We start from the raw sequence: 26855 nt of genomic DNA on the forward strand, positions 1-26855 counted from the left end.
GAAAACAAAGTAGGGGCCAAAACACACCCCTGGCGAACCCCTCGTTCAATGGGAATGTTTCGCGTCAGCTCACCATTTGGACCCCACCTAATATTTGCAACGTTTCCAGCGTGCAGCTCAACTATTTGAGCCAGGAGGCATCCTGGTAGACCCACTTCACTTAATGTTTTCCAGAGGAGGCTGCGCGGGACAAGATCGAATGCAGCTTTCAGGTCAACGAAAGCTACATACAGGTGACCTTTCCTAATATACACGTACTTCCAGATCAAACAACAGAATCGAAATATTTGGTCTATAGTGCTGGTCTTACTCCTAAACCCAGCTTGGAATTTGGAGATTATATTAGAATCGTCCAGCCAGTCGTTAATCCGGAATAACAGATGTTTGGCATATAGTTTTTGCAGCGTATCCATAAGACTAATTGGTCTATAATTAGAAGGTGTCAGTCTATTCCCCTTTTTAAAGATTAACACAACTTCCGCTGCACGCCAACTATCTGGAAAGCAACAATTTGTAGACAAAACATTAAACAAGCGGTTCACGTAAGGGGCCCAGACTCCTACATCATGTTTATATAGATCCCCCGGTATTTTATCTGGGCCTGGTGCTTTAGTGTTTTTTAGTTCGTTAATTGCCCTTACTGTTTCCTCCAGTGTAAAGTTAAGGGGTTCAATAGGAGGGGGAGACCATATACTCCTGTTGTTATCGCCATCGTATTGTTTGTAAAGAGATGTGAAATGGGTCACCCAAGTCATTTCATCCAGAAACATGTCTTTCACAGCTCTACCTGCGTGCCCCTCATTTGCCACCAGCCTCCAGAATCCAACATTATCGTTGATTTTTGCAGCAGCTAACATTTCAGCCCAGATCGACTCCTCCCACAGTTTTTTTGATGTTCTTTGGACACGTTTGTATTCCTCCCTTGCAAGTATAACTTCGTCTTTTGACTTATTTTTGATGGCAAGCAATAAGTTTCTCTTAGCAATCCTGCAAGAGTGGTCGTACCATAATTTTCCATGACTGCCCACTCTTATGTTTTGTTGTTTTTTCCTTGGCATTTTTGACAGGTATGTTTTTAATTCACTAAAGAAAACATTATGGAGTTCAGTAAAGTGATCAAAATGTACAGGTAAAAAGATTTGGTCAGCTATGTGTGCAAACGTCTGCTCAAAGAGAGAATACACCGCTGCCAAAGCCTTACCATCTGCCAAAATGCGGGGCCATTTTACTGCGCGTCTATTGTTATTTATGTGAACATCCTCACACATTCTTCCGTGGATGTTCTCAGTTGGTGAGATGATAGTATCACTAAACAGAAGCACATCAATGTGAAGTTCCAAAGGATAGTGATCACTTTCCCCCCTACTTGTCACTTTTAAGTCAATCAAAAAATACCAGATACTAAGTGATACAAGTATAAAGTCTAAATTGCTGTTGGCTTTGGGGAAAGTTGGTTGTTTTAACAAATCCGAATGGAGACGGCCGTTACATGCCCTGAGACCATGATCTGCAGTTAGCCTTAGTAATTGGCCGGCCAAGGTAGAGTACTTGACAAATTTTGAATTTTCGAGTTGGGGAATTTTGTAAGCTTGGTCTTCATCTTCAAAAACATCATTGATGCCAGGAACAGGTTCGAAATTACAATTTAGATCTCCTCCCAAGATAACCGGAATGTCTCCAACTACATTTTTCAAAAAGAGATCCAAAGCTTCCAAAGTAGGTGAGACCTTAGAATGACCAATTGGTCTGTTGTATACATTAATGATGTAGCATTCATTTCCGTTAGGGGGAGTAACCTTTAGGGCCAAAATGTCAGGAGTGCCTGTATCAATAGATTCAACCCTCATGACCAGAGTGATTTTAAGCCAGATGATCAGACCCCCTGATGGTCTTCCTCTGTCAGACTGGACTGCCTCAATTCCATAAGTTTTGTATCCAACTCGGTGTGGAATTACAGTCGCCCAGGTTTCTTGCAGCAGACAAATATCACTGGTGTCGATATAGTCTGCCCATTCGGGGTCCTTTAAGTTCTTGGCAACACCAGCAATGTTCCATGATAGGATAAGCAGGCGAGGTGTTGGGCTCTGGTTATCAAAGGCTGACATGATTACCGGTTGATTGCGGACACTACCTAACTGGGGGATGGCCATTTCTTTCTCTACCTGTTTAGCCATTTCCCTAGCTCCAGTAACAAAACCCCCGTCCAAACAACCCATGTCTAGGCTATAACATACTTTGTTAACTGGTAGGGACAGTTCCTTCTTCTGGTGATTTGGCATTATCCTACGCATCCTATCCTTGACATCCTTGTTAACATCAAACATTCGTTGGTCTATTCTGGGATGAGAATTGTCATTACCAAGATTACAAAAGGTGTCATATAGCTTGGAAATACAATCTGGCATGATTCCAAGTCAGTCGACGGCATCTAGACAACTGTATCTATTAAAAGTGGGAATGCCAGACCACATATTTTGATCAACCTGTCTAGCCATGTTAGGTGCGTGACCATGATACTGATTAACAGAATTCCAGTTGGAGCCATATTGAATGGGCCTGGGTGGAGGGTAAAAAAACGATAGAGGTCTAGCTTCAATGGATGGTGTTGCTCCATATGATTTCCATTTGCAGATCTGTTCAGCACTATGGGGTTCCTCAAAAGATATGACGATACAATCACCCATAATTGATTTGGCCATGGGACCTACCCACGGTACCCTCCGAACCATAAGGATTTTGCTTTTCAAGTGGTTCGGAATGGGTTTATTTGCATTCAACCAATGTATCACTTTATTTTTTAGGGATTGGAAGTTCTCTTCATATTGCTTTCTAATACGGGCACCCCTGTGAGAACAGCTACAAATGGGCTGGCGTCAGGTGGTAAGTCTATATACCCTCCTTTAAAGTTATTATACGTATGGCTAGATTGGTATTTTGTCTTATTAGTAATATTTACAAAGGATCTGTCAGACAAGAGTTTGTTACTTGCCGGAGTGATATAGGGGTAGGCAGAAGGATTTGATGGGGGTTTCGTTAGGGCCGGTGCACTCTGGATAGAAGAGTGGGTAGTGGCAGCATTTGGCAATTGAGGTATATTGCTATTGCCCTGACTTTTCTGAGAGGGTTTATTAATGGTGTTTACAGATGTAGAAGTTGTGGGAAGTGAGTATGATTTATCAATAGTGTTTATTGATTGTTTAGTGTTTATATGTTTTACTATTCCCTCCTTTTGTTCTTGTTCATTAACTGGGTTTTTATTCGTTGGAAGTACAAGGGCAGGGGCCGGAGCTTGCTTAGGGACTATGGGTACATCAGTACAATTAAGGCTCAAGCTTGATAAGGTGATGACACTTTTCTCTACCTCAAGCAACTGGTTCTCAATACCAGTTAGCCTGACTTCTAACGGTTTAAGTAGTCTCTTAAGTGTCTCCCACACCAATTTTAAAAATTCATCCCTCCCCCCTTCTTTTTCTGTCATATCTAAAGAAACTCTTTGGCCCTCATGAACAGAATGGTCAGCCATTGTAATCGAGTTTTGCTCAACTATGCTATCATTAATACTTTCTTCAGTTAAAGGCGCCTCCTCAGATATACTATTGTCAATAATTGTCCTAGGCATATGTGGAGCACCCCACTTAATGTTCTGACTAAGTGCTACCTTTGCCTTTTTCCTAGCATAGGCAGTTAAGTGTTTGCGTTTTCTCTTATGCTTTAATGACGCCTTAACTGGCACGTGGCTTTTGTTAGACCCTTTTTCAACCAGTACTTTAGGGTTCGCCTCGTTTTTGGTACCCTAGATACTCTCTATCGTGAGATCCAAAGGAAGAGGGCTTCCGGGTTCAGAACTAACGGAGGGCCCAACGAAATCATGATTGATAAGGGGGGTTGTTCCCTCTGCAGTAGAATGAACCTCGGCCAGAGTGATAATTGCCATGGGTCCAGTAGTGCGCTCGGGAGTTTTTGAATTAGCAATACTACCTAAGGAAGATTTTTTCTTAAGTGCAAGCTCAGTGGAGAGCCTCCTAGCACACTCTAATTCTAGTGACACTTTGTGCTGGAGTTTGGTTATTTCGTTATCAATTGAAAGGCTAGTCCTGGTGATGAAATCGTCTAAGGTGCCTGTAGGCTTTTTAGAAGTCTTACTGGATTTACTCCTAGTTTTACGGACAGACATTATGTGGGCTGTACGTGAGGCAAATCAAAACAGGGAAACCAACTATATAGTTCACATAGAAAGGCCAAGAGGGAGGGCCCGGTCCGGTCGTAATCGGTCTATAACGGCCTAAAACGGCCCTGTCTTTGCCCAGTCTTAGCCCGGGCTGCGTCCCGCGCTGCGGGAGTAGAATGTTGTTATGAAGCCTCAGGAGGGCGGGGGGCGGGCCAGCAGGGAGAGCGGACCGGAAGCTCTCCGTCGGTCTAGCAGGGACTTCTGGGAATTGAAGTCCCCGCACGCTCGCAGCCCCGCTGCAGCCACACGCCCGGTACCGCTTTTCCTCCTCACCGCCTTAATGCTCCTCAAGGACGTCAGGTATTATTCCCACCTCAGCACAGGCGAAGGGGCACCCGCGGAGCGGGTGCGCCGAGTCGTAGGTGAGTGAGCCGCTGTAACTCGCTGTCAGTGTAATTTTCCTCCGTTAGGTATGCAAGCAGTTTAGCAAAGTGTCCCACTCGTTTGGCGGCAAACTGCTGTTATGAAGCCTCAGGAGGGCGGGGGGCGGGCCAGCAGGGAGAGCGGACCGGAAGCTCTCCGTCGGTCTAGCAGGGACTTCTGGGAATTGAAGTCCCCGCACGCTCGCAGCCCCGCTGCAGCCACACGCCCGGTACCGCTTTTCCTCCTCACCGCCTTAATGCTCCTCAAGGACGTCAGGTATTATTCCCACCTCAGCACAGGCGAAGGGGCACCCGCGGAGCGGGTGCGCCGAGTCGTAGGTGAGTGAGCCGCTGTAACTCGCTGTCAGTGTAATTTTCCTCCGTTAGGTATGCAAGCAGTTTAGCAAAGTGTCCCACTCGTTTGGCGGCAAACTGCTGTTATGAAGCCTCAGGAGGGCGGGGGGCGGGCCAGCAGGGAGAGCGGACCGGAAGCTCTCCGTCGGTCTAGCAGGGACTTCTGGGAATTTAAGTCCCCGCACGCTCGCAGCCCCGCTGCAGCCACACGCCCGGTACCGCTTTTCCTCCTCACCGCCTTAATGCTCCTCAAGGACGTCAGGTATTATTCCCACCTCAGCACAGGCGAAGGGGCACCCGCGGAGCGGGTGCGCCGAGTCGTAGGTGAGTGAGGTGAGTGAGGTGAGTGAGCCGCTGTAACTCGCTGTCAGTGTAATTTTCCTCCGTTAGGTATGCAAGCAGTTTAGCAAAGTGTTATTAAATCCAGATCACCACTGTTCAACAGAATAATGTTTATTTCACCTTGGTAATCAGAATCAATCACGCCACTCTGCACCTGGATGCCTTTCAGTGCTAGTCCAGAGCGTGGGGCGATCAACCCAAAATGTCCTGCTGGTATTTGGACACCAATTCCAGTTTCAATAAGAACAATGTTTCTTGGTTTCAAAGTATGCTGCTTCAAAGTATGTAAATCCAGACCAGCAGCTTCAGGGGTCGCTCTATGTGGAGCCAAGATTCCGGCAGATATTTCCCAATAGATTATCGTGGCAACTGCTGTGTGGGGCTAAAACATTCACAGAAGGAGTTAACGTTCCCATTAAGGGAGTTTCAGAGTTGTTCAAAGGACGATTATTCAGAATTTGTAAACGATCAAATAAATTATCTTTCCAGTTTCCAAAGAACCGTTCAACAGTTTTTTCAATTGATCTTTCAAAAGACCATTCATGCATTCAATTAAGCCTGCGCCTTGTGGGTATTAAGGAATATGAAAAATCCACCCGGTATTATGTTGTGCACAATATTCTTGTACCATCGTCCCTTTAAAATGTGAACCATTATCTGCCTGAATCTGTAAAGGAATTCCATAATATAAAATTAACATATCCAAAGTTTTACGTGTATTTATCTGAGTAGCATGTTTGTATAGTGATGCAATCAAATATCCAGAGTAGGTATCTGCAATAGGCAGTCTTCTAGGCTCTTCAGGACAGGTACCAGCAATTAATTCAGACTGCAGATGTTGTCCCTTCAAGTGGGTTAGACTGTCAGGCAGACACCAGCCCTGGTGGCAAGCAAGCACCTGAGTTCTCTGCAGAGCAATTTATTCCTTGGTAACAAAGGACTTTGAAATGGGGCATAAAAGAGGGCTAGATGGTCCCACTTGTATACACAACTGGTAGAAACAAGATGTAGTTTACTCTGGCACACTCTCACATTCTGAGTATTTCCCTTACAAGCTAAACACACCAACATGGTTAACACGCACTTGAGATGTTAGCGCAAAGCCTGGACAGGGACATAGAAACAGAGCATTACATGAGTGAGTGAGTATGAGGCCATCCAATGATCCTGATGAAAAGATCTCATCAGACTATTGATCCTTACAACAGGGTGCATTGCCACCACCGCTCTATCTGTTAAACCCATGACAGTTCTCTGTCGTAAAAAACGGGCACACTTGGTGTGACCCTCCAGGTCACAGGACCGGTCCAAGACCTCTCATAGTCCCTTGTAGGTAGGTTGCTTTGTGTGACTATCTATGATTTGCTGAATATACAGAGAAGATGACATACTAGGGTCAGTACTACAGCATCTCTGCATTCACTTTGCCAAATTAATATATTTTAATATATTTTTTATTTTAGAGGCACCCCATATCCATTAAAAAAGACTGAAAAAAAGTTTTCAGATTTGGAAGACATCACAGAACTTTGCATTGGCCAACCGAACCAACTGTCTATCCTCTCCTTTCTCTAAGGCCATCAAGCATGGTTCCCAAAGAGGAAACTGCCCACATCAAGAGATTTGCTCCACTCTTGTATCCGGATATGATAAATTGTTTGCGATCGCCATTGTGGTCAAATACCTTTGATGTGTCTTCGCAGCTTGCAGTTAAGCAGGCGGTGCTCCTTCGGTCACCCTCCTAATTGCACTGTGCAACAAATTACTTACACCTTTTTGTGAGTTGGAAATCCTCAAAAAGAATTATTTGTGGTCGCAAAATTCACACTCTTGAGATTATGCTACTTTTTATTTGACTGTGTACGAGGTTTAAGGTAAGCTCAATACATAATCATTTGTTATCACATGGACTCTTTCAGGTGGCACTTCGCATGTTGAGCTACCAATTTAAACGGGCATCTGTACAGCTGAACTGTGAATGGCATGTGGCTAAGGATATAGGGGCCAGATGTATCAAGCCTTTTTGTACTCGGAAACAGGTCGATTCGCAGAATCAGCCCGTTTGCGAGCGGAAAAAGCACTTTTCCTATGAATGAAAGGCTTAGGAATTCACAATGTAGGTAATCTTTATTTTTTGTGTTTACCCAAATTGCGAATGCAAATCGGGATTCGCAATTTGCGAATCCCTATTGCACATGTAAGAAGCCTTAGCTAGATGCGAACTGTGCATTTAGGAAGCGCTAATTACCATCAACTTCTAGTTGATGGAACCATGTGCGAATGTTGAAAAATGCAAAATAAATGCATTATGTCAAAGTGCAATGTTGTGCACACATGCCCGTAAGGCATGTGTCCCCTTTAGATGTGCACTATTTACATTTTGGGGATTCTTCAGGAGGGCCTTAGGCCACCGGGCACCATTGGATTTTCATTCGCTAATTTGCAGTTACCAATTTGGTAATTGCAAATTAGAAAATGCAATACCATTAATTCCTAAGGGCCTGTAGGCCCATTGGAATGAATGGAGTCATGTTATCTAATAGCGATTTGTTATTTACCGAATCGCTATTAGGTAATAATACGGAATCGCGAAATAATATGCGATTCCAAAATAGTGATTCGGTAAAAATCGCTATTTTAGAATCGCAAAATTCTAGGCACATACACCTGGCCCCTAAAGTCTTACCCCATCATTGTAGTTTAAGCACAGCACACTGCTTATAATATTGTGAGGTAGGGAAAACACTCTATGTACTGAGAAAATGCATTAAAAATAATGGAACGTTGATAATCCTATTTAAAACCTTCTCATACCAGGTTTTTCCAGAAGAGAAGTCTGTTCTTTCTACCAGATGTGATAAGGTCTGAAACAAACAAGATGGAATATATTAAACCAGGAGATTTGTTTTTCATAATTCCCAGCCTCCCCTTGTGACAAATTGTTTTCTCAAGATCTATCTCGTCTTTGTTTAACAGTATTTGGAATAACAAATCAAACTAAACACTTTAAGTAAGTATGTGATGGAAAAACAGGACTGTAACCCAACAATGCAATTAATTTTACACGTGGTGAAAGGACATCCCGTCTCAGAGTGCACTCACTGAAAGATGATATATTGAGAATATTATTGACTGATAAACAAGGAGACTTGTGCTGTGGAGTTAGGACTCCTACTTCACTACATAGCTTGATCAAGATGTGCGTTGAACAAAAACTTTTCTTGTCTTTGAGGTAATGTTCACCTGCACTCATTATTGGACCTACATGAATCAAGTTGTATTTCGGAAAAAAAAGGTATTTAGGTGAATAATTGAATGAACTACATAAGAAACTGATGAACTACAGCTACCTTCTTGAATAGAATGCTGTTAGTTTTGAGAAGACATGGGTGAACCCTCAAAAGCTGTGGATCCATGGCCTAATTGAGCCATTGTGGGAGCAATTCCTGAAGGTTGCAATTTCTGAGAATCTATTAGTGAACCCTCAAAGGTTGAAATTCTGACACTTTTAGCTGCAGGTTTCTAACCTTTTGAATATTCCCCAGCATCAGAGAAGATCTGGAAAATCTTCAGCAGTACCCCTGTGTGCCTGTGGGTGGTACCGTGCAGTTCTGTGCCAACGTTGTTCCACTTCTGAAGGGTCATAATAGTAAGGAGTAGATGAGTGTCCCCCTAACTGTGTCCATGATTTTATCAAAACATTTGAATATAGCACTCTTTCTTTCTTAATCCATAACCAGTCCTATAAACCAGACTGAGGGCCTTATTACTATCTTGGCTGACAAGGTTACTCCGTCACAAACGTGACAGATATCCAGTCCGCCAAATTACAATTCCATAGGATATAATGGAATTGTATTTTGGTGCACGGGATATCCTTAACGTTTGTGACGGAGTAACCCATCTGCCAAGATCGTAATCAGGCCCTGAGTGAGTGTGAGAGGTAATGAGATGTGGGAAGGTAATGAGATGTGCCTGTGAGTAACCGTGCAATACACAGACTTTCTATCCTTAAGGGTCTTACATAGATCCATTGAATACACTGCAAAATGGAAAGACACTACAAACCCTGCATTATTTTTCCTTTAACCGCATGCGTGCGGCAGTTATTTTTGCGCTGTGCGGCTTTTTTCTAAAAGCCGCGTTGTTGGACCTAGAGTTGTCAGGTCACCTAGGGTAGCCTGGCCTAGGGTAAGACAGTCAACTATCAGAGGCACATATGTAAAGATTGCATACCACCCAGCAGTAACTCAAAGCAATTCCACTCAAAAATGACGCTACACCAATGTCTTGGAAAAATATGAATTGGTTTAAAAAAATAGATTTGTTTTACTCTGTCTCCTTTACACCAGTATTTCTCCATCATCGTTTTCACCTTGAGTGTTGGGTCACATTTAACAATTCCAACTTATTCTTCTCGGTACATTTACATCAAGATACAGTACTAGTTTCACCCCTCCTTTTTAACAATATAATGCAGCTAGAAAAGGATAACAGTGATTATCCTAGAATATCCTATGCACCCGTAACTATTATGAGGTCTTTACACTTTTCTCTGACAGAAGGTACTTTTAGCAATACTTCGACAGATAGAACTACCCCCAGATCACTGTTCTGTGTCCGCTCTCCTCTGAACCTGAAACCAAAAGGATTACTTCATCTCATCAGTTACCAACTTCTGGGACTCAGCATGGGGAGCGAACGGGTTTCCTGGGGAAATCTCAAGGGCACAATGACTGAATTTCCCCTCACAATGAGACCTTCTGGGAGGAACCGCTCCTCAGTCCCTCTTAGCGGTAAAACTCTGGGTTGTAGTCTTCCCCCACCACACACTCCTTACTTTACAGTTGGGCCCACTAGGCCAAAGTCTCAGATCGCTGAGCGGAAAGGGAGACCACGACAGAAGTCTTAGCCGGTAACCTCTGGCTGCTCAATCCGCCTCTCCCGCCCGACCAGCCACTCGATACCAGAGCTGGCGCGGGGCGAAGGGCCACACCGGCTGACGAGAGTCGATTCTCGCCTCCCGCCCGTGTGCTCTTTTCCAGCCGACTCCGCCTCTCAAGGACAATCGGCCCAACCAGGCATGCGCGGGAGTGTAGTGGCTCCACACCCGAGCCCGCTCAGCTCCGACGGCTCTTCTTTCTCCGCTCCGCCCACTCCAGGACCGGCGGCTGCCGCACCAGATCTGCGCCGCTCAGGGGAATGCTTTCCTCAGGCAAAGCCTCTGCCTATCTCACACTGGCCCAGGGAAGGATGAGATCGCCTCTCCTGCTCGTTCACGCTACCGGCGATCTCCGCCCCTACCAGACAGTTCCTGCCTTCCCCCCTTTGGTGAGCCTCTATCCACACCAGCAGCCTGACACCACAGGTATGAGGGGGGAAACTCCGCTTGGGTAAATTGCAGAGGGAAATCAAAGGCAACTACGTCCTCAGTCCATTTAAGGAGCCAATCGAGGGGGTCACAATCAACGATCCCTCCGCATTAACCCTTCCTTCTGCTCGGCAAAACACTGCTAGAGTCTCACTGAGGCTTCCTACTGGACAATGGACTGTGCTCCTCAGCAATACAGTCACCCTCAACCATTCATAACCCTTACTTCTAGGCTAGGGGTTGGTCAGGCGCCCAGGGTCTCTAGGATTCCCACGCACCGGGGTCAGGTCAAGTAACCACAAGGGAGGAAGGGTGGTGAATCAATAAGGAAGCGTCCCTAGACTGGGAGGTCAACCCTTTGGCTATCCTACCCCCACCTTATGCTTCATCCTGTCCTCCAGCTGACTCTCTCTGGCAAGACAAAATGGCTGCCCAGCATTCCGCCTTATATAGGCTGACCCTCAGAGGTCCAGAAAGGGCCAAAAGGTTCTGGAATGCCCTATTCTGTCCTATAGGTGTGATCTCAGGTGTGACAGTTGTGGCAGTTGATGGCGACCATTTTGTGGGTCCCATCTTTTCCAGTCAGAAAAGGGCACCTAGGCCTGAGGTGAAAAACTATGAGGGCAAAAGAGCATCGAACCCCTTGGCCGACACCGTAAAACTAGTAGACACAAAAAGAGTAGAAAGGTATGAGGGGGCAAAAGGGGACAAAATAAATAATACATTGGAGGGACTACCCACAGGCAGACAGGTCTAACACGCGTCCCCCCCAGCTGAAAGTGGGGAGTGCTACCCAACCCCTTGGGAGTCCTCATCACTAAGGCGGAAATACCTAGAGAGACCGTCTGCATTGGCGTGGTCCACTCCAGGCCGATGGTCCACCCGGAAGTCCATTCCCTGTAGGGAGATGGACCATCTCAGCAACTTGGGATTCTCCCCCTTCATCTGCATCAGCCAACGAAGGGGTCGGTGGTCAGTCTGAACCAGGAAGTGCGAGCCAAACAGGTATGGCCGCAACTTCTTCAGAGCCCACACCACCGCAAAAACATCCCTCTCAATTGCACTCCACTTCTGTTCCCGGGGAAGCAGCCTTCTGGATAGGAAAACTACAGGCTGATCCAGGCCCTCTTCATTCAGTTGCGATAACACTGCCCCAATGCCATGTTCTGATGCATCTGTCTGGACAATGAAATCCTTGGAGAAGTCTGGGGCCTTCAGGACCGGTGCTGCACACATTGCCTGCTTCAACTTTTCAAAGGCTTGCTGACAAGCCTCTGTCCAAACTACCCGTGGAGGTTGTTTCTTTGAGGTAAGCTCTGTGAAGGCCGCTACAATAGTGCCATATCCCTTCACAAAGCGACGGTAGTAACCGGTGAGGCCCAGGAAAGCTCGGACCTCAGTCTGGGTCCTGGGGGGTTCCCAGGCCATGATTGCCTCAATCTTTGCCTGGAGGGGCTGCACTGTTCCCCTACCCACCAAGTGTTCAAGGTACACAACCGACCCCTGCCCAATCTAACATTTGCTGGCTTTGATTGTCAAGCCAGATTGTTTCAGGGCCTGGAGAACTGCTTGCAAATGTTGCAAATGGTCCTCCCAACTGCTGCTGAAGACAGCAATGTCATCCAGGTAGGCAGCGGAGAAACCCTCCATTCCGGAGAGGACCTGGTTCACCAGCCGCTGAAATGTAGCAGGGGCATTCTTGAGCCCAAAGAGCATCACACAAAATTGGAAGTGTCCCTCAGGCGTGGAGAAGGCTGACCTTTCCTTTGCTCCATCTGTCAAGGAGATCTGCCAGTACCCTGAAGTGAGGTCAAAGGTACTGAGATATTGGGCAGCTCCTAGCCGGTCAATTAATTCATCCGCCCTAGGGATCGGATGAGCATCAGTTTTGGTAACTGAGTTCAGTCCCCGGTAATCCACACAGAACCTCAGTTCTGGAGTGGTGCCTGGTGGAGCGGCTTTTGGCACTAGAACCACCGGACTGGACCAGGGGCTGCTGGAAGGTTCTATAACTCCTAGCTCCAGCATCTTGGTAACCTCTCCATGAATGCTAGCCTTCACCTTGTCTGACAGCCGGTAGGTCTTTGACTTCACTGGTGGGCTGTCTCCTGTGTCCACATCATGGGTACACAGGTGAGTCCTTCCCGGGACAAGGGAGAACAACGTAGAGTACTGCTCCAGTATCTGGCGGCAGTCCTCCCGCTGTTCAGGAGTTAGGGATGGGGAGAGAATCACTCCCTCCACTGACCCATCCTTTTCTTGAGACGAGAACAAGTCTGGGAGAGGTTCGCTTTCCGCTTCCTCTCCTCCATCAGTCACCATCATTAAGATGACCTCGGGCCTCTCATGGTGGGGTTTGAGTCGGTTAGCATGTAGCACCCGTAGGGGCTGTCGAGGGGTCTTAAGGTCCACCAGGTATGTGGCCTTACCCTTCTTTTCTAACACCTCAAAGGGGCCTGTCCAGCGATCCTGGAGGGCACTTAGCTCTCCAGGCTCCATCACCCACACTTTCTGGCCAGGCTCCAACTCCACCGGGTGAGCGTTGTGGTCATACCACTCCTTCATTACTGCCTGACTGGCCTCCAAGTTGTCAGAAGCTTGCTTCCACAACTTCGCCATTTGGCTCCTGAAGGCCAGCATGTAGCTCACCACATCCGGGGGGGGTTCCTGGGAGACTTTTCCCATCCATCCTTCACCAGGCTGAGAGGACCGCGTACAGGGTGCCCATACAGAAGCTCAAAGGGGCTGAAGCCCACTCCCTTCTGTGGCACTTCCCTGTAGGAGAATAGCAAACAGGGTAGGAGGACGTCCCATTTCCTCCGCAGGCTTTCAGGCAGACTTCTGATCATGCCCTTCAAGGTCTTGTTGAACCTTTCTACCAGACCATTGGACTGGGGGTGATAGGGAGTGGTGAACCGGTAGGTCACTCCACACTCCTTCCACATTGCCCGCATGTACGCTGACATAAAGTTGGTCCCCCTGTCGGACACAACTTCCTTGGGGAATCCCACTCGGGTAAAGATCCCCATCAGGGCCCTAGCCACCACATGTGCAGTGACAGTCCTCAGAGGAATTGCCTCTGGGTACCCTGTGGCATGATCCACCAGAACCAGGATGAACCTGTGACCAGCTGTTGTTGGTGGATCCAATGGCCCTACAATGTCGATGCCCACCCTTTCAAAGGGGGTGCTACCGACAGGAAGTGGTTCCAGGGGAGCTTTCAGCTTCACCCCTGTTTTCCCACTGGCTTGGCAGGTTACACACGTCCGACAGTAGGTGTTAGACGCCACTTTCATCTGAGGCCAGTAAAAGTGGGGGACAAGCCGAGCAAAGGTCTTGTCCTGACCTAAGTGTCCTGCCAAGGGAATTTCATGAGCCAATTCCAGCAGAAAGGCTCGGTACCGTTGCGGGACTACCAAGGCCCTTGATGAACCAGGTAAGGGTACCTTGGATTCATTGTAGAGGAGTCCATCCTCCCAGTAAATGTGGTAGTGTCCCGCAACGTCCCCTGCTGCCGGGGCTTCAGCCTGTCGCCTCAGTCCCTCAAGGGTAGGGCACTCCTTCTGGCCCTTACAGAACTCTTCTCTGGTAGGCCCCCCTCCACATGCCACTCAGCAGGGAGGCGCAGGTCCTCCAGAGAAACTACTCCCCCCTCCACGGACTCCTGGTCCACCACCGCAGGTGGCCGATCTGTCACATGGGGTGTGGAAGCCGAAGCAGGCTTCTCCTGTCTTCGGGTCTGTCCCTTTTTGGCAGCGGGTTGGGCCATTGTTCCAGGCTCCAACCCAGGCGAACTCCCTCACCGGGCAGTCGCAGACCTTGTGCTTACACAGGCCCAGTCAGGTGTACCTAGCATCGCTGAATGCGTCCGGTATTCCACCTCTCTCCAAGCATTGTGCTCCATGTCATTCCCCAACAGACAATCAACTGGCACGGCAGGGCTTACGGCAACTCGAAGTGAACCTGCAACCCCTTCCCACTCAAAGGGAACCTCGGCCACGGGGCAGTGGCCCATTCTGCCGTCAGCCATCGCGGCGGGGTGGAGTACATTGGGAATCACCTGCTCTGGAGACACCAGATGACTTCTCACCATAGTCATACTGGCTCCTGTATCTCTCAGAGCCTCCCCTCTCTGGCCATTGATGGTGATCCACTGCCCATACTTGGTAGTATTTGGGGGCACCTGGATCTTAGGAACCATCTCCCGTTCTCCCAGGGACACTAAGGTGACACCCGCCCACTAACCCCCCTTATCTAAGGGCAACTCCTCCCCGAGCGCTACACTAGCTACTCCCGGGGCTTTTCCTCCGGTGGGAGGGGGTGGTCTCTTTGGGCATCTGACATCCCCCTTATAATGTCCAATACCACCACACTCAAAACAGTGGACAACCCTTGGCTGCTGGCTTTGGCCAGGATGAGGGTTTCTGGGCGGGTTAGCCTTAGGGGTGAAACCTGTTCCTTTTCCCTGGAAACTGTTTTGGGGACCTTTAGAGAACTCTTGCTTTTTATCTCCCCCCTCCTTCTTCTAAGGGGCGCCCTGTCCGGCCTTTTGGGAATCCCCTCCAGTCCCCTTTGAGGACACCCGGGTACTTGCCCAGATGTCCGCCTCCTCTGCAAGCTTCCGGGGGCTGGTCAGCTTGCTGTCCACCAGGTGTTGGCGCAGCTCGGGAAAACATTTCTTGAGTAGATGCTCTTTAAGAAAAAGGTCATACAACCCCTCATAATCCTTCACCTCACTGCCCTGTACCCAGCCCTCCAATGCCTTCCTTGCATAATCCAGGAAATCCACCCAGTTCTGGGTGCTTAACTTGTGGCTCCCCCTGAACTTTTGGCGATACTTTTCCGGGGTTAGCCCAAACTTTCTAATCAACGCTAACTTCATAGTGGGGTAGTTGGTCTGCTCCTTTGGTTCTAAGGCTAACAAGGTGACCCGACCAGTAGGAGGCATGTACTTGTACAACCCACCCCCCCAGTGTTTCTCCTGGATCCCATGGGCTCTTAAGGAGACCTCATAGGCAGCCAGCCACTTGGCTATGTCATCCCCCTGACTATAGCTGGCAATTATATCCTTAGGCAGGTAGGGTCTGGACTCCCTGGTTGGTTCTCTGGTTTCGCTGCCACCATTTGGAGAGTTGGCGAGTCCTAACTGTAGAGCCTTGAGTTCTAGCTCTTTTAGTCTAAGCTCATGAGTCATCCTCTGTTCCTCCTTCTCCTGTTCTAACCTGGCTAACTCCCACTTCAGCTTCCTTTTTTCCCTCCTGTCTGTGAGTTCCGCTTCGGTCAAGCTTCCCCCGGAGACACTACTGCCCCTCCTAGAAGAGGTCATTGGTCCTGGGAGTAGGTTTCCCACCTCAGGGTGGAATAATCCCTCTACCTCTATGACCGTGTCCCGGTCTGTCCCCTCATCCTCCTCCTTCCCTTCTCTGCGCGCTTCCACCCAAGCCCTCAAACTGGTCTGGAGTTCCCCCTTCTTGGCACCACGCTTAAAGAACACTCCCATTTGTTGACAGAAGTCTTTTAGCTGGGCCACTGAATACGTGTCCAGTTTTTCCAGTGAAAATTCCATTTTGCTAAAGGCAATTCAAGGTCAAGCACACAAAAAGAATAGAGTTACAAGGGCAACCTGAAGCTACCTCCACCCCACCACCAGGAATAAATTTTGAAAAAGCAAAAGTAAAAATTAGGAAGGCCGCCAGGAGAAAACTCCAGGTGTAGGTTAGTGGATTTCACTTAGTTACTGCAGAGTAGTCGCAACCACAGTTTTCATCCCACCGCTAGACACCAATATGTTGGACCTAGAGTTGTCAGGTCACCTAGGGTAGCCTGGCCTAGGGTAAGACAGTCAACTATCAGAGGCACATATGTAAAGATTGCATACCACCCAGCAGTAAGTCAAAGCAATTCCACTCAAAAATGACGCTACACCATTGTCTTGGAAAAATATGAATTGATTTATAAAAATAGATTTGTTTTACTCTGTCTCCTTTACACCAGTATTTCTCCTTAATCGTTTTCACCTTGAGTGTTGGGTCACATTTAACAATTCCAACTTATTCTTCTCGGTACATTTACATCAAGATACAGTACTAGTTTCACCCCTCCTTTCTAACAATATAATGCAGCTAGAAAAGGATAACAGTGATTATCCTAGAATATCCTATGCACCCGTAACTATTATGAGGTCTTTACACTTTTCTCTGACAGAAGGTACTTTTAGCAATACTTCGACAGATAGAACTACCTCCAGATCACTGTTCTGTGTCCGCTCTCCTCTGAACCTGAAACCAAAAGGATTACTTCATCTCATCAGTTACCAACTTCTGGGACTCAGCATGGGGAGCGAACGGGTTTCCTGGGGAAATCTCAAGGGCACAATGACTGAATTTCCCCTCACAATGAGACCTTCTGGGAGGAACCGCTCCTCAGTCCCTCTTGGCGGTAAAACTCTGGGTTTTAGTCTTCCCCCATCACGCACTCCTTACACTTGTCAGTTGGGCCCACTAGGCCAAAGTCTCAGATCGCTGAGCGGAAAGGGAGACCACGACAGAAGTCTTAGCCGGTAACCTCTGGCTGCTCGATCCGCCTCTCCCGCCCGACCAGCCACTCGATACCAGAGCTGGCGCGGGGCGAAGGGCCACACCGGCTGACGAGAGTCGATTCTCGCCTCCCGCCCATGTGCTCTTTTCCAGCCGACTCCGCCGGCCCAACCAGGCATGCGCGGGAGTGTAGTGGCTCCACACCCGAGCCCGCTCAGCTCTGACGGCTCTTCTTTCTCCGCTCCGCCCACTCCAGGACCGGTGGCTGCCGCACCAGATCTGCGCCGCTCAGGGGAATGCTTTCCTCAGGCAAAGCCTCTGCCTATCTCACACTGGCCCAGGGAAGGATGAGATCGCCTCTCCTGCTCGTTCACGCTACTGGCGATCTCCGCCCCCAACCAGACAGTTCCTGCCTTCCCCCCTTTGGTGAGCCGCTATCCACACCAGCAGCCTGACACCACAGGTATGAGGGGGAAACTCCGCTTGGGTAAATTACAGAGGGAAATCAAAGGCAACTACGTCCTCAGTCCATTTAAGGAGCCAATCGAGGGGGTCACAATCAACGATCCCTCCGCATTAACCCTTCCTTCTGCTCGGCAAAACACTGCTAGAGTCTCAAAGAGGCTTCCTACTGGACAATGGACTGTGCTCCTCAGCAATACAGTCACCCTCAACCATTCATAACCCTTACTTCTAGGCTAGGGGTTGGTCAGGCGCCCAGGGTCTCCAGGATTCCCACGCAGCGGGGTCAGGTCAAGTAACCACAAGGGAGGAAGGGTGGTGAATCAATAAGGAAGCGTCCCTAGACTGGGAGGTCAACCCTTTGGCTATCCTACCCCCACCTTATGCTTCAGCCTGTCCTCCAGCTGACTCTCTCTGGCAAGACAAAATGGCTGCCCAGCATTCCGCCTTATATAGGCTGACCCTCAGAAGTCCAGAAAGGGCCAGAAGGTTCTGGAATGCCCTATTCTGTCCTATAGGTGAGATCTCAGGTGTGACAGTTGTGGCAGTTGATGGCGACCATTTTGTGGGTCCCATCTTTTCCAGTCAGAAAAGGGCACCTAGGCCTGAGGTGAAAAACTATGAGGGCAAAAGAGCATCTAACCCATTGGCCGACACCGTAAAACTAGTGGACACAAAAAGAGTAGAAAGGTATGAGGGGCAAAAAGGGGACAAAATAAATAATACATTGGAGGGACTACCCACAGGCAGACAGGTCTAACACGCGTGAGCATGCGAGCGGCACAACTCATGACGAGCTGAGCTCGTCATGAGCAGGCAAGGTGTTAAATCAAATAGGTACTTTATAGCAATCACTACAAAAACATGTTTTGTAAATTCTGGAAAAACATAGTTTTGGAAAACCATGGGAAACTTTCAAACACTACTTCCTTGTTCAGTGCTCTTAAATGTACACACAATCTCACCTTGCTGTCAGCTTTCGTGCTCCCAGAATGGGAGCTAACCACTCTGTGGCTTCGACTGGCTCAATGACATTCTGTTCACACAATCTCTCCAATTCGGGCTCACCACATAATTTTATGTTCACTGGCAGTCTTCAGACCTTGGATACAACAGGGGTTGCATTAGGTTTTAACTTACTTTTGTGGATGTATGATTTGAGGCATCCTAATTTTCTGCTAAATACTTCTGGACACGTGTACAAAACTGTTGTCCTTGATCGCTTGCACTTGGATTTGTAGTGAGGAATTAGGGTCAAGAACTACACCTAAGATTTTCTGGACTGGCCATCCTAAAATGTTGTCACCTATCTCAGACAAGTACACTTTGCTTAGGGTTTTCTTTCCACAGTCCTGAATATTCCCCAAACAGTAGCCTTTCATGATGTGTTGGCCCCCACACCCACTAGGTTGTATGTCCATGTTATTGAACTGGGCTCTATCTTTGAACTTGTATCTGAATACTGGTCAGAAATAATGGTTAGTCTGGAGCAAGAATCAAACATTGCATCTACAATATCCTTGGGACTACCTTCACCTGACGCATTTATTTGCAAGACTATTTCATCACATATTTCAGATACTTTGGGGCTTTTATACCTTTTCTGGTTTTTCTGGTACCTTCAACATGGAAAAAAATGCCCCTTCCTGCCAAAACCCTCAGACACAGCCTACCATTCTGGGCATTCTCTCCAGTTAGCCAAATGGCCTGTTATGCCACACCTGAAGCACTGCCCTTTGAAGCTCTGGTCATTTGTTTTATTTATTTCCTTCTTCTCTTTCACAACAGTTACCTCCCTCTTATTTTCAAGTGAACTGCTTTTGTTCTCAACTTTTGCTTTTACACTGGAAAACCTATATTCTACTTGCTTTGAAACAATTAACACCCCATTAAAGGGGGGGGAGGGTCATCCTTGAGCCGTAATTCTTCGTGTATCCTAGCTATGTTACAATAGAACAACACACTCCCATCAGTCATGCCAACGGATGTTGATACTTTGCTTGAACCAGTAACGGCCCATGCACTGTGTGGTCCCCAGCGGCTTCCGATTCTGATGACGGCATTCATTGAGATCTCAAAGACGCAAGTACTACTGCCGTAATTCATGAATTTATATGTTGTGTTCTGATTAACTTGGACATATTATATTTGTCAATCTGTAACTTGGAAGATGTTTTTCTTTTATAAAACCGAATAAAGTTTGTTGATAATAATCACTAGGGGATTCATTTACAGGGTAGCATGGCATCCCTCACAATAACTCCAGGAGTCACAGTCCACACAATGTACATGCTTTGTTTTCCCTACTTCCAACCTTACATGTACCCCTAGTCACCTGCCCAAACCTCTCCCTGCTGATGCCAATGTGGTCCTTCGTCATCCCACAGACCATATTTTTGGCCCCTTTGAAACTGACCCACACTATAAAAATGCTGCAGTTGTAAATACATATCAACTACCATTTGTTGTGTTTGAAACATTTTATTGAATAATAAAACCTAATAAACATAAGCTGATTATTAAAGCAAAACAAAACATCAGTTGCCATACACATAGGAGACAAAAGTAGTACATACAAATCAACATACTGTAACACAGCAAAGTTATGTAGAGCACAATTCCTAATTTCGGGCAATCTTTAAAGTTCAGCAATAGAAACGTTCATAAAGAACAGGAAAGGAAACAAAGAAGGTGGGATACAGTGATTTCATTAATGTAATGCTTCCTACATATAGAAAAACAAATACTAATTATTTTCCTTAAACAATAAAGTCCTCACATTAAAATACTAAGAGAAATATATTGAACATTGAACATTTCATATGTAATTAGAATTCAATTTGAATATTTTAACCTCCTCAGCATTATTTGACTCATGATTACAACCTGAATGCTTTCCGGAAAGGAACCGCCTCATGGGGTTCAAAATCACATCTTTTCCAACAATAGGATTCAAATGATAAATTGAATTTCAATTCAATTTATTGATTTAGGCCATTTTGGAGATCAATAATTTGAAATATATACAAAATCCATACACTTTTGTAAAATTGTCTCCTAAACTTGAATTCCATCCACTTTTTGAATAAACACTTCCCATTCCAGCAAGCATCACAAGACCACTTGTTGTTATCGTCCCAATTAGTGATAATATTTCGGCTGGCAAGAACAATAAATAGGTTTAGAATTTTACTTCCAAAAGCAAAAACATGCCATTTCTGAATCATGGTACACAATCAAATGTAGGAACAGAAGGGCATCTTTTGTTGTAGCATTCATTAAGGTTTGACCAGGCTTGAAACTAGAATTCCTGATTTTTTGGACATTTAAATGTCATATTTTAAAAGAGTTCTAACAGACCCAGCACGAGCTCCGCGAAAAATAGAAATTAACTGAATTGTACTTAGAGAAAATGTGCTGATAAGTAATCTATTGATGTAAAATACAGTGGTCAGGCAATGCTTGTGAATCAAATCTATTCAGATTTTAACTCCATAGTTTGTTCAATAAATTGACTGAGCATAATACTTGAAGGTCCACTTCTCAGATCAGTTCTATTACAGTTGCAATAACACTAATAGAGATCATTGATAAATAGATTTTAAAAGCTATGGGTGGAATTGATCTTTGGTCTAAATCTAGATTATTGTCTGCAATAGAAACACGTACAAACAGATCAAATCTAAAAGCATTGAATATGTTTATTATAGTAGTTTAGAGTAAACCCAGAAGACACACATTGTTCCTGAAACTCAGAAAATGTATCTAAAGATTATGATCACATCCTATTTTATGTCCAGAGACTGCTTTTGCTGCTTTCCTGTTTAAGTGACAACATTTGCAAATATATTTAACAAAACATTAACGCTGGATGTCAGAAATTCTGTCTTTAAGTATTGTGTAAGAGTTATGTGTGATGGTTTTTATTTGATCTGAAGCAACACTAACACTAAATAGGTACATGCACCGGTTATCATTCAATTAACAATATTAGCAAACTTAATTTGGAGGGAATTGAGAAAAATTGCCTCACGTTTTATTGTTAAAAAAATCCACTGGTTCAGTAATTCACAGAGTTTGCAAATGCTAAACCCCTTTTTGAAATGTACTAAGCCCATTTAACAATCCCGAATTTGGAAGGGGAATGTTAATAGTTTCCCTTCTGAATATTTAATACATTGTTAAGGTATGTATTGAGCTTTGAAACCATATGTGGACTGAAAAACAGTAACAGGAGGTAGTAACCCAAGGGGACATTTGTGAATCTGAAAGTAAAATGGGGTGCATTAAGAAATGCCTTCATTTAAAAGCTATCACAGACAAAGTAGTGTGCTGACTCTACAAGCAACCACTTTTTACCAAATGGATTATTAGTACATGAACCTCAGTTTTTCCTATATTGCTGAAATTTAATCTCTATTATTTTTGTATTGTTGTGTAAATATTTATTCCTGTTAGTTCCCATTTCAATATTGTCATGAAATGTACCTATTCTTTTTGTCAAACATATTGAAATATATTTATCAAAATTTTCGGGGCATTCTAAAAAGTGTTTTCACTCTATAACTTTAAGCTTCCTAAGAAAAATACTGACGCCAGTTCCTGGTTTCTCCTAGATCATTTAGCTTTCTCACTAAAACAAGCACAATATTGATTTGAGAGAGGTGGCTATTGTAGTCATACGCACTGGAGTTAGTTTAGAAAAGACAAATATAGAATTTCCTTTATATTTAGAAATAATACTTGCAAAAGTATATGTGCAATAATTTCAGATAATTTACTGATAAAGATATCAGATAAAGATCCCCTAATTTCTTATACCTTGTGGTATTAAAAAACTGCTTGAATTAACAGACTTCTCTTCTAGATAAATCCAGGTATGAGAAGGTATTAAATGCAATTATCTACTTTCCGTTATTTTAACACATTTTCTCAGCGCACAGAGTATTTTTCCTACATTGATCACAACATTTCAAGCAATGGTCTGTGCTTAAACGTACAATGAAGGGGTAAAAATGTATTTCCACCACAATCAAAAAACCCTTTGGTCTATGAGGATTACTGTTGCACATGAAAATAGCTAAGATGAAATATCCCTTTAAAGGGAAGATTTCCCTCACCCACCATAGTTGGCATGCTTCCTCATTCAGAAGCTCCTCCCACCGTTATACCTAGTTAAAGTACAGGGTACAGCCCCCTCACTGAGAGGGAGGAGTTCAGGCATGTTTTGTTATAGAGAATGGTATACGAAATACCACAAAAATGAGCTAGGGTAGTGGGGGCAGATAAGAGGTCAACATGTTTCAGCCTATTAACCCTCCAAAGAGGTGTTTGCGGCTTTCTTCAGGACCTAATCAAAAGTGCTGCTGCTCATTGTACTCAATCAATAACAAGCATTGGCATAGCCAATAGGTCTCGCCTTTGGGACCTTATAAGTGTTTAGCCATGCAGATCCAGTAACAATGTGAAATAATTTCTCTTAAAAAGAAGACTATAAAATAACTAAGCTAGACGTGACTTTATAACTGGTTAATCAAATGTTTCTGGAGGTTTAGTATATATAAAGAACTCCTTTTTTCTATGGCGTGTCATATAAAATTGATGCTCTAAATTTTGGTAAGAGTACACAATGTCAAAAAATTCAATACTGCTTTTATATCAATTTACTTTTGAAAGCTTGAAGTGAAAGAGAATTCTAAATGTCATTTGCTTATGAGTAGGCGCTAATGACTATTTCCAGATGACAATGTAGTTAACATTTTTTTGTAAAAGATGTGTTAGAAGTATGGGTAGGGAAAATGGCTATTTTGGCCAAAGGCTCCCTTTTCTTTATGCATGCTAGTTTGAATTTGTAAACAGAATCACCATTTTTTTATGTGGTACACTGTAATGTTAGATGAATCTGTTTTACCCTTTTGATAAGCAAGAGATGACGATGAACCGTTTTTTCGTCCCTGGTTTTAAATGGATTCAGGTTGGAACAGACAAGGTGTTGGTTGACTGCCTCAGAAAATATTTGTTTCCCGCATGCTGCTTCAGTGGAAGAGGCGGCTGCATGCCTGCAGATATGGCCAGATCATTACTTGGCTGGTTCAGTTCACCAGTGGGGCTAGAATAGAAGCTGTTCAGGGCAGGGGCTTAGCTTTCTATTGGTGCAGCAGGTGCAGTGGCACCAGCTCCCAGACGCCTTAAAGGCCCACTGAACCCTGATAACTGTGTTTGTCACAGTTCACACAGAGGCCTGAGGGCCCCACAGAACAATGATTATTGCTGTTTTCCACAGTCCAAACAGAGGGCAGGGGTCACATTTCCTTTCTTGTTTTGGGGCCTGGGGCACACAGGCTAGGCCACTGGTTAAGGATGCATTGGGGAAGAGGTGGGGAGACAGGTGGATATTTAAACAGCTCGACAATGACTTCATGCCTGGGTATTAAAGTATTCATTGCAATTAAGGACTGAAGCAGGAATAGATATCATAATATCGGGAGGCCTACTTACAAATGCAGCTCGATAAGCGGCTGCCTTTTAACATCTCACTTATCACCTCTCCTAATTTACAGTTTTATTTTAGATGCAGACTTAAATCGTGACCTATGAATATGTTTTATCTATCTTTAGGTTCCAAATGGCCCATCTTTTCCATATGCAAGTATCAGACAGGTCGGGAACACCCTATGGCGTTGAACTTCATAAAGCCACATTAATCACTGGTCTTGAAATGCAAATGGCAGCCTTAAGCAAGCAGGTGTAATCTACGTAATCTCATTATGTTCAGGGTACGGGAGGGTGTTTAGGGCGTAAAGACTTTGACAAAAACATTGCTGCCACCGTAGAAATTCAATCTTCCTTGTCCTACCTTTGTATACAAGTAGTACCACATACTTTGTATACCTGAATTAAATAGGCACACAAAATAGTACAGTATTTAAAGGCCCAGTTCAGAATTACAGGGAAGGTGCACTGTCCCAGACTACACAACGGTGCAGTCTTCAGCGGGTGCTGTCATGTCACACAGGGGGAGTACACCAGATTATGCTGGAAAAAGCATGTGGTGCCCCAACGTAGGGGCAGTTGTAAACCACCAGTCTGCTTACAAAGTAGCTTCTGGCAGCTATTAAACAAGGTGGCACGTTTTCCCTGCAGGTGGTTGGGGTCTGTCACCATCCTGTCAGGTGGGGGTATACAATCAGTGCGCCTCCTAACTGCTTGTTTGCCCTTTTGCCCGTGTCAATAATACAGTGCAGTCGCAAGACATAAGGTTTTCCCACATTTGAATGTGGCCATGCCCAATACAAAGGAAAGCATGTCCGCTGAGAATCTCTCCTACGTGATCCACACTACATAAAGGGCTATGGAAGTGTCTGCAGCCTCTTCTGTAGAACAAAAACCAAAATGCCCATGGGACACAGAAAGAGGGTGCACCTATCTCAGACAAGTACATTATGTACGAGGACCTTTGGAGTTCGTCTGTACTAAGCGAGTGACAGAGTTAGTGGAGTGTTTTTTGCCCTCTATGTCACTCTACTTCTAAGCACCTAATCAGACCCCCCAGGATATAGCAGCATGGATTCGCAAATTTAGCGGCACAAATATGGAAATTTAGCGGCACAAATATTGAAATTTAGCGGCATTTTTGCGGCACTTTATTTTACTCATAATCATTAATTTTCAGCCTTAAATCAATGGACACCGTTTTAGCAGAGTATTCCACTTTGAATAGGCAACCTGGAATATGGAATAGAGGAAGCAGCCCACAGGTGAAGGTTGTTATCCCTTGGAAATGCAATTCTCCATTTGCTTTAGCATAGCCTGGGATTTCTTCAGGCAGCGCAGCCTTTGAGACGGCTGCTGGCCCGAACGCTGCTCAGATAAACGCCTTCTTGAGACTGGCACTTTTTATTCTCAATCACTGCCTGCACATACAAAGCAATGGGCACGTCTGCAATGAGGGTGAACATTTTCCTACTAGGGTGACATTACAATCTCTAAAAAACACTGGAGGAAAATGCAAGATGTGCGGAAGGGGGCCGCACATCAGTAGGGGCTGAGGGGGCCCCCTCAAGGACGGGTAAGCCTGGGGCCCCCTCCCGCACTGCGTGGGCTGCGGGGGGCCTTTGTTACACCCCTGATCCGCTCTCCTCTCTCACTTTATTAGGCTTTTCGTACCCCTTTCATTCACTCTGTGCTCCCTTTCCCTCATCCTGGGTGAGCTGAGGGGTTTTCATTATAAGGCGCCGTCATTCCACCTTTGTTCTGCGCCCTGCGGGTTATCCTGCTTTTCATTCAAAGAGGGGCAGGGAGAAATTCACAGGTAAGGGCTCCCTAATTATCTGTCTAATCGCTGCTATCCTCATGCAGATGCAGCGATTAGGCCCAGAGAGACGGGCCAGCCGGCAGATATTGATCAAAATCCCCTGGGCTTCCTGGGCCCCCTGGGCCTCCAAACTCTGTAGCTTTTGAAAGCGTGAGGCCCCCTGGCTGCGAGCCGGCGTGGGGGCCCTGGCACTGTTGTCATGTGGGCACGTGTCTGGCACACAATCTGTCGCTGGTGTGGCATCAGTGTAGTTTTGGTTGAGAGGTCTCTCCCATGAGGTTACCAGCTTTCCATCACCGAGTGGAGTCTAGTGCACCTGCACCATTAGTCGTATGAGTGGCTGTGTCCCTGTGTCAGATGAAGCCCATCTTCAATGAGCCATGGGTGTACGCGAGTGTGAGTGCTCGACTCGTATTCATCTGTGGGGCGGCACGGAATCACTAACGAATCTTCTAGAACGGCATGCATGCCTGTTGCCTGTCTGTTGCGTATGTGTGCAAGACAACCGGTGGCAGCAAGTGCTAGGCATATCTGGGCATGTGGGATGTGTGTCCTTACAGGGCACTTTGTGCATTGAGGTGGACGAGGGGCCTGAACAGGTAAGGAGTGTGTGTAAAATGCCCCTCCCCACACACACACACACACACATGTCTCAGAATCTCCCACATATGCCAACGGCTCAGCCTGGCTCGGGGCGCTGGGCCTGCCGACTCCAAGGCCAGGCCGTCATGGAGAGGGGCTCAGAGATGTCACATCCACTTATGGGTGGAGGGAGGCAGAGTAAAAGCAGTTAGCATAGCGGCGGCCCTGACGGGATAAACATCTCTTCTGCGGCTCGCGCACACCCCTCTGCTGCACGGGTCCCGATTTCGCGGCACTTTAAAAA

At 45.9% G+C, this 26855-nt stretch overlaps 1 long non-coding RNA gene across 1 annotated transcript in view; it reads right to left on the reverse strand.

Moving 5' to 3' along the window:
• The window catches only part of LOC144833376 (uncharacterized), a 46553-nt gene that overhangs the window by 4098 nt on the left and 15600 nt on the right, over positions 1-26855 (reverse strand). The window contains exon 2 of the long non-coding RNA XR_013610966.1: positions 8101-8150. This is a non-coding gene — a long non-coding RNA (uncharacterized LOC144833376). The remainder of the gene's footprint in view (positions 1-8100; positions 8151-26855) is intronic.

Source organism: Lissotriton helveticus, chromosome 1_1, assembly GCF_964261635.1.
Source record: "Lissotriton helveticus chromosome 1_1, aLisHel1.1, whole genome shotgun sequence".
Lineage (NCBI taxonomy): Eukaryota > Metazoa > Chordata > Amphibia > Caudata > Salamandridae > Lissotriton > Lissotriton helveticus.